General features: G+C 43.2%; 1 long non-coding RNA gene across 1 annotated transcript; it reads left to right on the top strand.

Moving 5' to 3' along the window:
• The first annotated feature begins 251 nt into the window (after positions 1-251).
• LOC309489145 lies at positions 252-1,255 on the top strand. The gene is made up of 3 exons (XR_014202348.1): positions 252-307; positions 496-556; positions 695-1,255. It is a non-coding gene; the product is annotated as an uncharacterized lncRNA (long non-coding RNA).
• The last annotated feature ends 16,816 nt before the right edge of the window (positions 1,256-18,071 follow it).

The following is an 18,071-nucleotide window of genomic DNA, read 5'->3' on the forward strand; positions in this document are numbered from 1 at the left end:
TGTTGCATGATTTACACTATTGTTTGGATTACTACACGCTGAAGGGGCAGCTTTATGTCCCATTAGGGATGAAGAGGATTAAGTAAATAAATAATATTGTAGAAGGGATTTTGTAAGGCAATTTGAAAGTTTTGATATAGACCCGGAAGTGTCACAAATGTTGAAGTGTCACGTCATCTACATCGGAATTCACTGGACCAAGCCCTGGTTTATTCACACCCATCCAGTATATAAGCCACATTATCACAGATGCCAGAGTAATACAGACTGTGACATTACAGTAACTGGACGAGAGCATCAGCGCAAGGTAACTCACTCATCTCTTGACTTATGCTACATTTATGGCTTTTGAATCTGTTTATTACTGGTAACTGAATAATCACAATCCACGAGCAAGCAAAGTTTGTTATAAATGAAAATATATTATTCTGTAGTAAACAGTATTTAGTGAATACATGTTTCACATTAATCTCTTTAAGTGCTTTTGTTTTGTAGGATGAAGTCAATACAGGCAATGTTACTGATGCTTTTTATTGCATCTGTCTTTTCAAAACCAGTAAGTATTAGTTACCCGTTTTATTTTACATTTTTATTTTTTATGATATTCTAATATGTATAATTGTTACTTTTCTTGCTACTTCAGTTTGTGTGCTATTAATAATAATACTTTTTTTTCAACTGTTTTAATCCCCAGTTTCCTTTGCGCAGAAGATTTGATTCATCAGACTCAAGATCCAGTTCCAGAGAGGATTCACACTCTAAATTAAACTTTGAATTAAACTTTGAATTAAACTTTGAATTAAATGAGTCTACATCAAGTGAATCTGAATCTTCTGAGGAAGTTATTGTGCCACGCACATTCCCTCCAACTAGAAGAACAACAAATCCGTCGACCACTGTCAGGACAACAAAACCCACAATCTCCACGACAGCCACTCCAACTAGCAGAACAACAAATCCGTCGACCACTGTCAGGACAACAAAACCCACAATCTCCACGACAGCCACTCCAACTAGAAGAACAACAAATCCGTCAACCACTGTCAGGACAACACAATCCACAATCTCCACGACAGCCACTCCAACTAGCAGAACAACAAATCCGTCAACCACTGTCAGGACAACACAATCCACAATCTCCACGACAGCCACTCCAACTACAATGTAAAAAAAAAAATCCTAATTTTACAGAGAATAACTCTAAATTTTGAGTATTTTTCTGTTATTTTAAATTATATTCAAAACTCTGTAAAATTACAAAATATCTGTAAATTAATTAATTGACTGTTAATTTAAGGATTATATCATTAATTACAAATTACAGTGATTCTTATTTTTTTCACAGGACAATTACTGTATTATGTATACAGTATTTTTCTGTTATTTTAAATTATATTCAAAACTCTGTAAAAATTACAAACAATATCTGTACATTAATTAATTGACTGTTAATTTAAGGATTATATCAATTACAAATTACAGTAATTCTCATTTTTTTCACAGGACAATTACTGTATTATTTATACAGTATTTTAATTTTATTTTTTTTAATTACATACAAAGTTGTGTAAAATTACAATAAAATTGTGTAATTAAATATGTAGCTCATTATATTAAAGGTTTATATCCATACTAACAATTTAACATATTTCCTTGTCATTTTAAAGTGAATGTTATTAGTTTTACATTTAAGTGTATTTAATGGATACAAATTTAATGCAAGCAAACTGCACAATTATTGTTAAATTGAGCTTGCTGGTCAGACAGCAGGCCAACGGTTCATGGTGGAACATAAGGTGCATTTAAGTCCTCCTGGGAAGTTTGTATTCATGAGGTTTTACCATTTATTTTTTTATGTTTTAAATTAATTTATGAAGCCACTATCATTACATAATTATATTGCTATATTATAATGCTCATATTTTGTGCAGGCATTAGCTTACTTCATTGTAAATAGAAAAGCCTGACAATGTCACTGCTACAGTATAAGTATTGTGGTATTCATCAATGTTTCGCACTGACACACCCCTAACTCTTCAAGATCGGGGTTAAAGAAAATTCTGAGCTTCCTACTCATATTTTCATCATTTTATGTGCGTTCAACTTGTAAATACGATCTTTATGACATGACTTGAATGCACCAATAGCTCTAGCTTAGGGACAATCCACACAAATACTCTTAAATTACATTACAGACTGTCGCAGCGAGAAGTTCTTTGTCCTGTATCAACGCTAAAGGCCTAACCACTGCAGTCAACACCTTGGAGTATCCATGCTGTTAAATAAAAGTCTGTAGACAAGGGTTAGGGTTAGAGTTAGGGTTAACCTTAACCCTTAATTTCTAACCCAGACCCGGTTTCACATTACTGGTGTGCATCTTGAGACAAAACAATGGCACTGACATATTTTAAGATAAGTCAGTGCAAGTTGCTTTCAGGTAAAACAGCTGAAATGTGCATTTTAGTCTGGGACTACAGGCTTAAGCCTTGCCAGTGAAACCCGGGGTATATGTTGTAACTTGTATAGAATGCCACACAGGGTGAAAAGCAAGACATTATCAGGCATAAGAGTGTTTCTAAAGGAAAGGTCAATAATTTGTTAAAGTGCAAAAGGGTCATTATGGGTCACATGGATGTAACTAATGTCACCCAGAGTATACCAATAAATTAGTTTTTCATATGTCTATACAGAATTTTACATGAATACATATGCAGTGTTTGCTCTGTTTAATATAAAATCTGTTTGCTCTGTTAAATTGCTGTTTAGTACAGCAGTGGTAAATATATGTTGTTATATATGTTGTCATATATGATTGTATGATTAAAATGATTTAATCAGTGTATGATTAAAAATTATATATATATATATAATGTTTAATCATACACTGCAATGAAAACACCATTTAACCAATTGAATAAATATAACAGGCAGCCTACAAATACAGCTAAATAAATAGCATATTTTTAGCATATAAAATAGTATATTTTTTCCTATTCTTTCTTTTAAAACATGTCATATTTTCTTGTAGTTGCAATGTTACCACACTATAGGCTGTCTCTCCGAGATGTTTTGAGCATGATTGGTTATTCAGACTGTCATCCAGGAATCTGGCCAATGACAACTATGCGTGCCTTTACAGGTCAAGTTTGAATACGTCTGTGGGGGTGTGTGTGTGCTGCTGCTTGGGATCTGTGGCTTTGAACGTTATAGGCTACTGTTTAAAACATGGATTTTACATCGGACTGCTACATTTTTATTTTGAGCGAGTTGCGGGATGTAAATGAAGAACAAACAAGGAATATATATGGACAACGCATTTTAACAACGTGTAACGGACATATGGCAATCTGCGGAAGGTAAATAACTTTTTATTTTATAAAAAAAATTTTGCTAACTTACATCAAAATATAGTGTGTTAAATGGATAATCTAAACGCGATTAGAGCAATATCGATATTAGTACATGTTTCAATGTATTAGGCTAATGTTATGTGTTGCTAGCATGTGTATTGTCAGCTAACATAGGTAAAAAAATAAATAAATAAAAACTCAGCATAGGAGCTTTACAATGACTGAGAACATTGTCTATTTAGACAGAGAGGAACTCGAACCACACCCTTTGACTCTAGAAGAATATGCAGACTAGGCTTTTGAATAGTTGTTGATCGCGGGATATAAGTTAACGTGCTAGGCCGCCGCCTAACGTTACCGATCAGTCATCATAATATGTTTGAGTAACGTTATATGAGTTGGTGAGTAAAATTCTGCAAGCTTTCGCAAATGTCTCTGTTAGTAAAATGCTAATATACAAATAGCTAATATTAGCTTGTATGTGTGTGTTTCCCTCATGATCCAGGGATTTTGGGGAATTTATATGATCCAGCCACATGATCTTCAGATGCGGTGAGTATTGTTATATTAAAGGACAAGTTCGGTATTTTACACTTAAAGGGATAGTTCACTTTGAAATTAATTTTTGGTATGTTTTAGCTTACCTCAAGTAGTAAGTAACAGATCCGCACACCGAATAAGCTCCCATTCAAAACCTTTATTAGTGACGTTTCGGGCCTCACATGGCCCTTCCTCAGACTAACAGGAAGTGTACAAACAGTTAACTTTTAAAGTCTGTATCACGTGACCACACCATCACACAGATTGGATACATCCATCGACATACATTGATATTTACATATTTATACATCGTGTCCCACAAAGATTAAGAATTATATATTTACATATTTATTTACATATTTCCATGTTGATTCCCATTGTTAAATTTTCTAACCTATATATTTTAACCATCTCTCATATTCCAGTGTAAAAACACATATCAGATGGTACATCATTTAATCAGAAGAATACAAGGCAACTATTTATAATCAAAAACATTATTCAAAAAACCATATTAAGGTAAAAGTCAGATGGGGGTTCGGACAATTTCCAAACTTGATCAGACAAGTAAAAAAGCATCTGTTATAAACTCAGCATTTCATTATTTATATACAGAGGAACAAGCTATTCAACGAGACTATACCAGCAAAGTAGAGAATCAAAAAGCCATATTGTTATTCAAATCATCCATTAATTTAGAAAAGGTCTAATATCAAAATCCTCATTGAGGCCTCTGGGAGCTAAAGTGTTTAATGTGTAAATCCAGAAAAGTTCCCTTTTTAAAAGTAAATTATCCACATTGCCACCCCTGCGAGGACATTTGATATTCTCAATTCCCACATATTTTAAACTAGATATATTGTCTTTTGCCTTCATGAAGTGTACAGCCACAGGGCTCGATGTCACACCATTTCTAATCGCACTACGATGTTCTGAGATTCTAGTTTTTAATGTTCTAGTGGTCTTGCCTATGTATGACAGTCCACACGGGCATGTCAACATATAAATTACATTCATAGTAGAGCATGTGATTATCTCTTTTATTTTGTATTTATTGCCATTATGCGGATGGTTGAATGTTTTAGTTTTATAAGTAAAATGGCATTGTTGGCATCTTCCACAAGGGTAGTTACCTGTAGGTAGATCGTTTAAGAAATGAGGTGTAATCAAAGAAGGTACATCAGCTCGTACTAATCTATTACGTATATTAGCTGCTTTTTTAAATACCACTCGAGGAGGATATTGAAAACAGGATTTTAATGTTGGATCTGTATTAAGAATGTGCCAATGTTGTTTAATGGTACCCTCTATAGCTTTAGCTACCGGTGAGTACTGAATGGCACAAACTATTCTATTCTCATCCCTCCTGATCTTTTTCTTTTTTAAACAGTCTGATTGTGATACATTTTCAAAACGTGTTGATGCCTCGTCTATCCAGGATTCCTTATATCCCCTTTCTGTAAAACGTTTTTTCAAAATCGATCCCTGACGCATAAAATCATCATCAGAACTACAGATTCGTCTGATCCTATTAAATTGAGAGATAGGTAAATTTATTTTAAGGTGAATAGGATGGTATGACTCACCATGTAATTTCTGTCTGTGGGTTTTCGATAGAGATCAGTTTTCAACCTGTTATTCTCCTTAACAATCAAAATGTCCAGAAAGTTCATTTTTTCTTTATCCGATGCAATAGTGAATTTCAAATGTTCATTCTTGGAATTGACAAAGGAAAAAAATTCTTCTAACAGTTTTTCAGATCCTGTCCACAAGAAAAATATATCGTCGAGGTACCTCCTCCAGACTGATATGTAGTCCAGGTAAGGATTTACTTGAGCGTTGTAGATACTTTCCTGTTCAAACAGTCCAACATATAAAGAAGCAAAGCTGGGTGACATTTTTGACCCCATCGCGACACCCGAGATCTGAAGAAAAAAGATATTGTCATATAAAAAGGCATTAGATGTCAGTACCTCTTTAGTCAACTCCAACAAACATTGGGTAATGTTTACATTGGGTGAAATTTCTTGATGACTTGATCCTTGACTTCTTGTGTTCTTGTGATAATGCAAAAAGCTTAGTGCTGGTAATGAACTGGTGAACATTAACATTAATGAAGCTCACATGAAAATCAATATTAATCCTAGAGTTTCACATCTTAATAAAAAATGTAAAGGTGCATTCTGTCACCCGACTCGCCCCACTTAGTAGCCTATATTTCGCCATGCTGAAATGATGTTGTTTTACTGGCCGCATATACATTACATGGTTCAAATGAATTAATTCAGATTTTTTCCTCCCATGTGGCACAAATCGGTCATGACCCACAAACATGTAAGCAGAAAAAAAGCATATGGTTTCCGATATTCTCAGATCAGTTTCAGGCCTCATTCATACATGGAAATAAATCTGGAGTCTTGGATAGTCAACCAAATCGCTTGCTACTCAAACAGTTCTGTCATGACTGCTGGGATGATATTCTTCTAGCGGAACTACGGCGAGAGCGAAGGAAAGTTAACCCTCCTTGTTTCTCTGAATTACTGCTGCTTTTGCACACAGAGGAAGACCAATTGGCTAAATGTATGAAGCAACATCTTGGTGCGTCTAAGGCTAGAGTTATGTCAGGTTCACAAATGACATACCCATTAAACTAGGTGCAGTTTCTATCATGGGGCTGATGGGAACTGAAAAACATAATGAGTGTCCCAAGTATTTTGAACCTTTTAATTTTTTTCAGCAAAGCCAGATTGAGGGAATCAGAAATGCCCCTGCCCAAGGGTCTAATTAGAACAAAATGCACAGCTCAAGTAAAAATTGCAGGTAAAAACAGCAATTGTCTGCTGGACACAGGATCACAGGTGACTATCATTCCATGGTCTTTCTATCAGACACACCTGTCAGAGCAAACAGTTTCTCCCTTGAGTAATCTTCTTGAGGTTGAAGGAGCAAATGGGCAATGTGTCCCATATGAAGGATAAATTGAACTCAGTGTTATATTCCCCAAAGTGCTTTGTGGGACTGAGGTTCCAATTGATACTTTAGCACTAGTTGTCCCTGACTGGCACTCGAAGAATCAGTCCCAGATGTTGACAGGGACCAACACTCTTGATGTTTTGATGTACAGTCAAATTAAATCCTTGAAACCTAGCCAAGCACCCTATGGTTATATGGATGTGTTAAAAACCCTTGATCTCAGAGAAAAACAATTGACCATTGGTAATCTTGGATTGGTGAGGTTAAAAGGAAAAACACCAGAAGTCATTCCAGCTGATCAAAGAGTTATTTTCCATGGATATGCTCATGTACATAACATCAGTACTGGCAAAGTAGCAGTCATTGAGTTATCATCTGAGTCTCCTTTGCCTGGTGGTGTGCTCAAGTTGTGTGCTCAACCTATCTAATATCAACTATCAATATAAAATCAACCATACAAAGTACCTGTGATGTTAAAAAATGAAATGGATCATGATGTCCTCATTCCAGTCAACAGTGTGATTGCAGAGTTAAATTTAGTTCAGTGTAGTACCTACGAAGAAACAGACTGTGTTGAGTAAAACATCTAACAGAGCAGAGAAAACAGACAACAGAGCTAACATTACCTTTGTCTTTAGAGAATCATGTCCAGTTGAGGGGAAGGAGAGAATCACTGAAAAGTTTAAAGGTATGACTGAAGTGTTTGCACTTCACGGTTTAGACTTTGGTCATACAAAAGAAGTGAAACATCAAATCAAACTTACCAACGAGGCACCATTCAAGCCCAATACATCCCAATGACTTGGAAGGAGCTTGCAGATTTGGGAGTGATAAAAGAGTCACAGTCCTCGTTTCTATCCCCAATAGTGTGCGGGAAAAAAAAATGGAGATGTTAGATTGTGTATTGATTATAGAAGGCTAAATCTGCAGACTGTGAAGGATGCTTATACACTTCATAATTTAGAGGAGACATTCACAGCACTCACTGGATCAAAATGGTTCTCAGTCCTTGTTACGACCCTATGGTTTGTATTTTGCTGCCTCTCTGTTGTTTTGTCAGTCTCTCAGTGTGTCTGTCTAGGAACGTCACCTGATGGATTCCTGCAGGATGATTGGATCATCATCTGATTGGTTCCTGCACGATGATTGCTGCTCGATCCTGATTGGTGCAGCGTGTTTTAAAAAGACACGTCATCACTTCCTCGGAAGGAAGGAGTGGGTTTTGTGTTTGAGCAGAGAGTTTGTTATCTGAGCGTTAAGAGTGTTATCTGAGTATTATCTGAGTATTATCTGAGTATTATCTGAGTATTAAGAGTATTATCTGAATGTTAAGAGTATCTGAGTGTTAAGAGTTTTGAGACTGTGAGTACCGTTTGTGTCACGATACGGTCAAGAAACATAAACGAGGACTCAAATGCAGCAAAACAAGATAAGACTTTAATTAACAAAACAAGCAAAAAGGTACAAACAAAACTCCCACGTGGGGGAAAACACTAGAACAAAACTTAAACAGATCAAAACACTAGGAACAAAACACAAGAACATTAGACAACGTAACAGCACAGTACAACAGACACAAGGAGACTAAATAGGGAGGCAAACAAAAGAAGGTAACGATGACAACAGGTGGAATTAATTAAACCAATAACAAGATAACAAGAAGGGCGGGGCTAACAATGAACACGAGCACATGGCTCAACATAACAAACACCCAAGTGCAAAACAAGACAGGACAAACTTGTGACATAACCCCCTCCTTAAGGAGCGGCTACCAGACGCTCCACTAGGGACGGGAGGGACAGACCAGGGCGGGACGGGAGGGACAGACCAGGGCGGGACGGGAGGGACAGACCAGGGCGGGACGGGAGGGACAGACCAGGGCGGGACGGGAGGGACAGACCAGGGCGGGACGGGAGGGACAGACCAGGGCGGGACGGGAGGGACAGACCAGGGCGGGACGGGAGGGACAGACCAGGGCGGGACGGGAGGGACAGACCAGGGCGGGACGGGAGGGACAGACCAGGGCGGGACGGGAGGGACAGACCAGGGCGGGACGGGAGGGACAGACCAGGGCGGGACGGGAGGGACAGACCAGGGCGGGACGGGAGGGACAGACCAGGGCGGGACGGGAGGGACAGACCAGGGCGGGACGGGAGGGACAGACCAGGGCGGGACGGGAGGGACAGACCAGGGCGGGACGGGAGGGACAGACCAGGGCGGGACGGGAGGGACAGACCAGGGCGGGACGGGAGGGACAGACCAGGGCGGGACGGGAGGGACAGACCAGGGCGGGACGGGAGGGACAGACCAGGGCGGGACGGGAGGGACAGACCAGGGCGGGACGGGAGGGACAGACCAGGGCGGGACGGGAGGGACAGACCAGGGCGGGACGGGAGGGACAGACCAGGGCGGGACGGGAGGGACAGACCAGGGCGGGACGGGAGGGACAGACCAGGGCGGGACGGGAGGGACAGACCAGGGCGGGACGGGAGGGACAGACCAGGGCGGGACGGGAGGGACAGACCAGGGCGGGACGGGAGGGACAGACCAGGGCGGGACGGGAGGGACAGACCAGGGCGGGACGGGAGGGACAGACCAGGGCGGGACGGGAGGGACAGACCAGGGCGGGACGGGAGGGACAGACCAGGGCGGGACGGGAGGGACAGACCAGGGCGGGACGGGAGGGACAGACCAGGGCGGGACGGGAGGGACAGACCAGGGCGGGACGGGAGGGACAGGAAAGACAGACCAGGGTGGGACGGGAGGGACAGACCAGGGTGGGACGGGAGGGACAGACCAGGGTGGGACGGGAGGGACAGACCAGGGTGGGACGGGAGGGACAGACCAGGGTGGGACGGGAGGGACAGACCAGGGTGGGACGGGAGGGACAGACCAGGGTGGGACGGGAGGGACAGACCAGGGTGGGACGGGAGGGACAGACCAGGGTGGGACGGGAGGGACAGACCAGGGTGGGACGGGAGGGACAGACCAGGGTGGGACAGGGGAAACAGAAAAGACAGACCGGGGTGGGGCAGGGAAAATGGACAGTTCTGGAGGCCAGGGCGGAACAGAGAGTCCATCGGGCGGCCAGGGCGGAGCAGACTCTCCCTCGGGCGGCCAGGGCGGAGCAGACCCCTCGGGCGGCCAGGGCGGAGCAGACCCCTCGGGCGGCCAGGGCGGAGCAGACCCCTCGGGCGGCCAGGGCGGAGCAGACCCCTCGGGCGGCCAGGGCGGAGAAGACCCCTCGGGCGGCCAGGGCGGAGAAGACCCCTCGGGCGGCCAGGGCGGAGAAGACCCCTCGGGCGGCCAGGGCGGAGAAGACCCCTCGGGCGGCCACGGCGGAGAAGACCCCTCGGGCGGCCACGGCGGAGAAGACCCCTCGGGCGGCCACGGCGGAGACTCCACCGGCTCAGGAACTGGAACGGACTCCACCGGCTCAGGAACTGGAACGGACTCCACCGGCTCAGGAACTGGAACGGACTCCACCGGCTCAGGAACTGGAACGGACTCCACCGGCTCAGGAACTGGAACGGACTCCACCGGCTCAGGAACTGGAACGGACTCCACCGGCTCAGGAACTGGAACGGACTCCACCGGCTCAGGAACTGGAACGGACTCCACCGGCTCAGGAACTGGAACGGACTCCACCGGCTCAGGAACTGGAACGGACTCCACCGGCTCAGGAACTGGAACGGACTCCACCGGCTCAGGAACTGGAACGGACTCCACCGGCTCAGGAACTGGAACGGACTCCACCGGCTCAGGAACTGGAACGGACTCCACCGGCTCAGGAACTGGAACGGACTCCACCGGCTCAGGAACTGGAACGGACTCCACCGGCTCAGGAACTGGAACGGACTCCACCGGCTCAGGAACTGGAACGGACTCCACCGGCTCAGGAACTGGAACGGACTCCACCGGCTCAGGAACTGGAACGGACTCCACCGGCTCAGGAACTGGAACAGACTCCACCGGCTCAGGAACTGGAACAGACTCCACCGGCTCAGGCACTGGACCTGGCACCACCGGCTCAGGCACTGGAACTGGAACTGGCACCCCCGGCTCAGGAACAGACACCACCGGCTCAGGAGCAGACACCACCGGCTCAGGAGCAGACACCACCGGCTCAGGAGCAGACACCACCGGCCCAAGTGTGTGCGTAGCCCACACACACCACATGGCTGTGGCCATAATGGCCAGTGTCGCGGTCACTGAGGGCTCAGGAACAGACGCCTCCGGCTCCGGCTCAGGAACTGGAACAGACTCCACCGGCTCAGGAACTGGAACAGACTCCACCGGCTCAGGCACTGGACCTGGCACCACCGGCTCAGGCACTGGACCTGGCACCACCGGCTCAGGCACTGGAACTGGAACTGGCACCCCCGGCTCAGGAACAGACACCACCGGCTCAGGAGCAGACACCACCGACTCAGGAACAGACACCACCGGCCCAAGTGTGTGCGTAGCACGGCTGTGGCCATAATGGCCAGTGTTGCGGTCACTGAGGGCTCAGGAACAGACACCGGCTCCGGCTCAGGAACAGACACCGGCTCCGGCTCAGGAACAGACACCGGCTCCGGCTCAGGAACAGACACCGGCTCAGGAACAGACACCGGCTCCGGCTCAGGAACAGACACCGGCTCCGGCTCAGGAACTGGAACAGACACCACCGGCTCAGGCATAAGAACTGGCTCCGGTTCAGGAACAAACACTAAAGGTTTGAAAGGCGTCTCCAGGATCCGAGCTAAACGCTCTAAATAGCCGGTCAGTGCCCCCCCGGCCATGAGAATGGGAATTTCCCGATCTGTCTCCAACTGGGCAGACGTGGCTAGAACCATCTCTGGCTGGGCAGATGTAATCTGAACAGTCTCAGACTGGACAGACGGGACATGAACAGTCTCTGGCTGGGCAGACGGGACGTGAACAGTCTCTGACTGGGCAGACGTGACGTGAACCGTCTCTGGCTGGGCAGATGCGACATGAACCATCTCTGGCTGGGCAGGCGTGATATGAACCTTCCCGGGAACCTCCAGGATATTAAACAGCGTTGAAAAATAATTCAACAATGTTTCAGCAGTCGTCATGTCAGGGGACACAGACTCGGCAGGCATAACATGAACAGTCTTTGGCTGGGCAGACGTGACGTGAACCGTCTCTAGCTGGGCAGACGTGACATGAACGATCTCTGGCTGGGCAGGCGTGACGTGAACAGGCTCGGTGGCGGCCATCTTGTCGGAAGACACAGGTTCGGCAGACGTGACGTGAACACTCTCGGTGACAGCCATCTTGTCCGAAGACCCAGGCCCGGCGACGGCCATCCTGTCCGAAGACACAGGCTCGGCAGGCGTGACATGAACAGGCTCGGCGGCGACCATCTTGTCGGAAGACACAGGCTCGGCAGGTGTGACGTGAACAGGCTCGGCGACGGCCATCTTGTCCAAAGACACAGGCTCGGCAGGCGTGACGGTCTTTCTTCTCCTCCTGCGTCTTGAAGCCCCCGAACTCTGGACCACCGGCACTGAGATCACTGGAATCATCGGCGTTGGAACCACGGGAACAGGCGATGAAGGACGCTCGGGGCTGAACCTCGTGGTCAAAGAATGACCAAACTGGAGAATACTGTCGGTGCTCACCTCTCGTATCTCCTCCCCTACGTCCTCCACGAGTTCCCCTGAATTTAGCCAGCCTGGTTCCTCTAAACTCCTCTCTGTCCCATGTGGTAGAAGAAAGCCCGCGAGAATCCATGCTGCTGAGTCCTCAAATGGCTGTTACGTTCTGTCACGATACGGTCAAGAAACATAAACGAGGACTCAAATGCAGCAAAACAAGATAAGACTTTAATTAACAAAACAAGCAAAAAGGTACAAACAAAACTCCCACGTGGGGGAAAACACTAGAACAAAACTTAAACAGATCAAAACACTAGGAACAAAACACAAGAACATTAGACAACGTAACAGCACAGTACAACAGACACAAGGAGACTAAATAGGGAGGCAAACAAAAGAAGGTAACGATGACAACAGGTGGAATTAATTAAACCAATAACAAGATAACAAGAAGGGCGGGGCTAACAATGAACACGAGCACATGGCTCAACATAACAAACACCCAAGTGCAAAACAAGACAGGACAAACTTGTGACAGTTTGTTTGTTTGTTTGATTTCAAAGCTGTTTGTACCTAAAATCTCATTGGCCCAGTTGGCACATTTGACCCTTTGCCTGTTTACTGACACTGATTTGGACTGCCCTTTTCAGTTTGTTTGCCTGGTTGTACATATTGTAAATACTGATTTATTTTTGGGAAAGTAGGGAGTTTGACGCCATTCTTTTCTTTATTGTAAACTGTTTAATCTCTGTTTTTGGTTAGGGAGATAGGTTTACCAATTGTATTTTCATTTTCTTTTCTTTTGGGTTAAGGTTTAGGAAAGAGGTTTAAATTTAAGGTTGTTTTGTTTGTTATTTTGGCTTTGTCAGCTCCTGAATCATATGTCCCAAATTAAGACAATAAATAACTTTTGTTCTAATTCCTCGCACATCGTTGACTCTTTCATGTTGCCCCTTTTTCCCTAGACGGGGTGTAACAGTCCTAGATCTGAAGTCAGGGTATTACCAAATTGAAATGGAGTCGTATAAATTCAAGAGTACTTTTGTTTGTCCCTTGGGGTTCTGGGAGTTTAATCGGATGCCACAAACACACCAAGTCCTTTCCAAAGGTCGATGGAAAGGTGTATGGGTGACATAAACTTGAAAGAGGTTTTTGCTTTCATTGATGATTTGATCATCTTCTCAGAGACACTCAAAGAACATGAGGAAAGACTTAGAAGAGCTCTTCAACGTCTCAGAGAGTATGCTCTCAAGTTATTTTTTTTATTTTTTTATATACAAAAGTCTGTCCGTTACTTGGGTCACATAGTGTCTGAGAACAGAGTAGAAATGGATCCAGAGAAAATATCTGCCTTAAAAACCTGGCTAAGTCTTCAAAACCTTAAGGATCTAAGGTCATTCCTTGGGTTCTCTGGATATTACAGACGTTTTGTTAAAGATTATTCTAAGATCATTAAACCTCTAAATAACTTAACAGCTGGATATCCACCCTTGCGGAAAGGAAGCCAACAGCAGAATCCTGAGACAAAATACTTGAATCCTAAAGAACTGTTTCTTGATTGATGGACTTCCCAGTGTCAACTTGTGTTTGACAGTATCACTGAGTACAACTCACCTGGTGGCTTCCCTTAACCATAACTTCTTAAAAGTTTCTTAACTGAAAACTCTTCTCTTCCGTGAGCACTTTACCTCATAAAAAAAAAAAAAAAAAAAAAAAAAAAAAGTATATATATATTCCTGTAAATTCTCGCTTATCGGGCTTATGCTACTCTGAATAATGCCTGAACTTTGTATTTTGAGCACTTCTTGCATTGTTTTTTGCCTCTTCACGATGACTTGCTTAATTTAGTCCCAATTTGTAAGTCGCTTTGGACAAAAGCGTCTGCTAAATGACTAAATGTAAATAACTTATGTTGAAACAGTCAGACTTGAACTCTCAGACATTCCTTCATTTTTGAGATAGTGGAAATGGTTTGAGCTCAAGGCTGGAATCATGTGCAGGAGAAGACAGAATTACAGTTAATGATGTCAGTAAAGTATAAAGTATACATGATGATAAGGGGCATATGGGTGTAGACCGTACATTGGAGCTGGTTCGCTCTAGATTCTATTGGCCAAGGATGACGGCTGAAATTGAAAGGAATGTAAAGACCAGTGACAGATGTATAAGGAGAAAAGCATCACCTGAAAAAGCTGCACTCCTTGTAAATATTATTACTACCAGCCCACTTGAACTTTTATGTATTGATTTTTTTATACCATGAGCTTGACCAGAGGAATATCAAGGATATTCTTGTTATGACAGATTATTAATGAATGTGTGTTCAATTACTGTATATTTAAGTACGTTATTATTATATTTCCAGAAAGAACATGGTCATTTTTTGTGAGGCTGAGCTGGATTTTGTCATCTAATCGCAGCTCCGTGGACCAACACTAGTAGTATAGCTAGCCTTCCGTTGAAGCTGCCATTTTCCATTTGATTATAACTTTGACTGACATGTGTTCTCAGCCAATCAAATTTTGATGCGTGGTGACAGAACGCCCCAGGGGAACAGCGATGTGTCAGCGGCTAGCCCGCACTGATGACATCAACAGATATGTACAATACATGTGTACAATAACAATTTTCGGAAAAAATAACATTACGATGTCCAGAAATCAATTTCAATCACTGTAAAAAGAAAATTACATCCCCAAGTCAAAAATTTCAAGTGACCGATAACATCTAAATTTTTAAATTAGACTGACGTAGTATTTCTCATCGAGCCAATGTTAACAGACTATTGCAACAAGAATTTCACTTGGGCCAATTGAAAAATGTAGATGTTATGGGTCACTTGAATTTTTTTATTTGGGAGGGTTAGACAGTTTTTTACAGTACATTGGGTCATTTTGGGTACATTTGTCATTTAATGAGATCTACTAACATATATTGTCACTGCCAATCATGTGAATAAATGCATAGATCTGCAAATTTTATTTGTGTGCTTAAATTGTCTCGTGGCAGAACTTTTGCCTATTATAATTAACCAATTACAGCACATTCCGTATTTCGGAAGGAGGGGCTTCATCGAAAATGACGCGTTCAACCAGACTAAGTAGAGAGGAGCTGTAATAGTGCAAAATATGTGAAAAATTATGTTTTTTTTAACGATCAAGCATGAAAACACATTCTAGTACACTCCAAAAACAAAATAAAATGGCATAATAGGACCCCTTTAAGAGAGTGATGGCAGCTATCCAATCAGAGCTGTAGTTCAAGGGATACTTCACCTCTGGAAAGATGAATGTGTATTTAAAATAGGTAATTTATGTAGAAGAAATGTGAAATTACATTTCTAGTGGATGAAAGACAACAACTCCCAGAATGCACTTGCTTCGCTGCCCTAGGAGGCCACTCCCAAGCCACGCCTACCGGTTACAGAGGGCAGTATCGGGAGAAATTAAACTAGGCAGCTAGTTGACTCGAAACAATTGTAATAGGTGTTACATCAACAAATCCGAATTGGGCATCAAGTCTGAACGTCAGAGAGAATCCTCGCACTCATTGGCTGCCGCCTCTGTAGATACGCTAGTATAGTGTTGTAGTGTATTTGGTAGTGTGAGAGCGAAAATTGTACAATAAAAGACAAGTTTTATTGTACTTTACCAGCGGAGACAACAGGAGAACCAGTATCTGCAAAAACAAAAACAAAAACAAGCAATGTTCTGCTTTTTTAATGTACTCTATATATAAAACTCACCATTTTATTTGCAAAATGATGTTGCATGTCAAATGTATTGGAGCGTTTTTATTATTAAAATGCTAAAATATGCGTTTCTGTTAATATTTTTAGCAGTTTATTCTGTATAAGCGTGAATTTTGTTTTTAGAGACTTTTACATTATAAATGGAGTTTATTGTTCATTGTCATTTATTTATAACTTCTACCATTCATGTAGGGGCTTATATATGGGATTATGTCAGATGATATCATCCATGTAGAAAATTACATTTCTGACAGTTTGACATCCTCAGTCATCGTTGACGTCTTTTGGGTTGGTGAAGTATCGGTCTGAGCTGCTAAACCTGTTTGCTCTGGTCATATGAACACTCACTCATGCGATACCAAAGACAAAAAATCCCATGGTAAAATCTGAATATCCATCATTATGGATCAGAAGTCAGATGTCATGCTACTGACATCTTACAACAATGAACAATGAAATTCTGAAAACAGTGTTTTTTTCTTTCATTGAAGTATGTGATACATCCCAATGATCATGTAGGCCAGTGGTTTTCTTAAAAACCAGTGTATCTATTGATACTGGTCTTGATGTTACAGGCCTTGTCTGTATTTGGTATCTGAGAGGTGACTGAGGGTCTGACCCGTGTGTAGAATGCAGTAACAGTGTTTACTCATTTAGCCCGTCTTCCAGAGAATAAACATCTACTTGTTTTGTAATTAATTAATTTGCTCATACAAGCAAACTAATCAAGAGTTATATTTTGTAGAAAGAGAATTGTCAGTTTGAACTTTATTCTGCTCTTCTCATCATAGCTGTATGAGACATGTAAAGACAACTGTGTCTAAGGTCATGAAGGTCAATAACACACCAAATCTATCCACTAACACATATGCATACTTAGCATGTGTAATTCTTTTTAGGATTTATAGCACAATTTGTCACTATGGGCCCTATTTTAACGATGTGAAACGCAAGTGTCAAGCGCAAAGCGCAAGTAACTTTGTGGACGGGTCTCGGGCGCTGTTGCTATTATACCGGCGGGATAAATGCCTCTTGCGCCCGGCGCAAATCTAAAATGGGTTGGTCTGAAGTAGCTTCATTATTCATAGGTGTGGATTGGGCGTAACGTCAAATAAACCAATCAGAGCGTCATCTCACATTCCCTTTAAGAGCAGGCGCTTGTTCTAAAGCGGATTCCTATTATAACGGCAGATTTGCCAGACGCGCGCCAGGAGCGGTTCACAGCCGAGGAGACCGACGTTCTCGTCAGGGACATTGGGGATGGAGAAACCCACCCAAATTAACTTCGGTTAAACAGGCGTATGATAATTTGGGTAACTGTATCATAGTGTTGCTTCTATGGGAATGCTCCTTGTGAGCCGGTGTGTGAAGCACGTGTACTAAACGCCAATCTTGATTGGTTACTGAAGTCAGGTGACGTTATAGGTTGGCCAACTGGCTATACACATACACAGGTTCTTTGTCTTCAGGAAGCTGTTTGTTTGTGTGTACATGTGCTATAAGTACGTGTGAGAGAACTCCAAAAAAAAGAAAGAGTGAATGCAGATATAGGAAGTGTACGCCTCCGTGTGAATGATATATCATACCAAATGACACTAACGATCTTGTCTTGGAGTGGAGCATGAGCGGTCAGCCCTCGAGGGGGCTCTGTGCTCACTCTGATAACTTCACAGTGAGAAAGCTTCGTTCCCACCTTTTGGGTGGAGTTTATAGTCATGGGGTTCGCAGCTTTCACCAGTTCCTGAGGCTCTTGCTCTGAATCTGTAAGCCCACTCACTGGTTTCTTCCGGTCTGGCGAAGAGCTTGTTGCTTGGCCGCTGTAGTTCAGAGGAACTAGATGTGACAGGA

The sequence above is a fragment of the Leuciscus leuciscus genome, assembly GCF_965113295.1.
Source record: "Leuciscus leuciscus genome assembly, chromosome: 24".
Classification (NCBI taxonomy): Eukaryota; Metazoa; Chordata; class Actinopteri; order Cypriniformes; family Leuciscidae; genus Leuciscus; species Leuciscus leuciscus.